General features: G+C 33.4%; 1 protein-coding gene across 4 annotated transcripts in view; it reads left to right on the top strand.

The window, feature by feature from the left end:
• The window catches only part of LOC106868485 (enhancer of mRNA-decapping protein 4), a 54,946-nt gene that overhangs the window by 5,954 nt on the left and 48,102 nt on the right, over positions 1–890 (top strand). The window lies entirely within an intron of this gene.

Below are 890 nucleotides of genomic sequence, written 5' to 3'. Positions count from 1 at the left end.
GTGTTGCATCAAATTGGTATACCACAAGATACATCTGGGTGAGCTGTAGATATCTAATTTGAGGCTTTAGAAAATTCATACTCATGCTTGAACAGCTCCAGAACTATGTTATTCATAACTTAAGCACAAGTATGATTAATAAAACAAGGTAGTCAATAGTTTTCTGTATTTTTTTTGAAAATTTTACCCTTTAAAGAATATTTTCCATGTAAAGTGCTACTAATATTTTTACTTAATTTTTATGTTCCAAAAAGATTGAGAACCACTGGTTTAAAAAATAATTTTGTGTGCTAGGATAACAAAGAATCAGTGAAGTTATATCTCTGCATACTGAATCTCATAGAAATAAGTGGATTAGCAATATGCTGTACTGCAAACCTTTCTCAGCCTATATCACATGCAAACCATGTAAAGTAATAAATGTTATTCCAAAGATTCTTTAGCAATGAATGTGAAAAATATTTCATTTGGTTATCAAAGTTGGTTCATTTATGAGTTTCAGAAAACTCAATATTTCAAGCTTGATTACAGGTGTTTTTTTTTAATTTATGTTTGTGTTGGTGGAATGGTATAGTTTCATGCAACTGTGGAGTTTGAACAAATCTTGAGGACAACACTTGGTCTTTAGAAATACATTAAGCTTAAGCTGGAATCTTCACCTCACAGCCATTCTTTTTCTTTTATTTTATTTTTTCAGTCATTTGACTGCGGCCATGCTGGAGCACCACCTTTAGTTGGACAAATCGACCCCAGGACTTTGTAAGCCTAGTACTTATTCTATCGGTCTCTTTTGCCGAACCGCTAAGTTACGGGGACGTAAACCCACTAACATCGGTTGTCAAACACATACATATGTATACGATGGACTTCTTTCAGTTTCCATCTACCAA

Source organism: Octopus bimaculoides, chromosome 1, assembly GCF_001194135.2.
Source record: "Octopus bimaculoides isolate UCB-OBI-ISO-001 chromosome 1, ASM119413v2, whole genome shotgun sequence".
NCBI classification, from domain to species: Eukaryota; Metazoa; Mollusca; class Cephalopoda; order Octopoda; family Octopodidae; genus Octopus; species Octopus bimaculoides.
The sequence above is the reverse complement of the archived record's forward strand: the minus strand, read 5'-3'. Positions and strand labels throughout refer to the sequence as shown.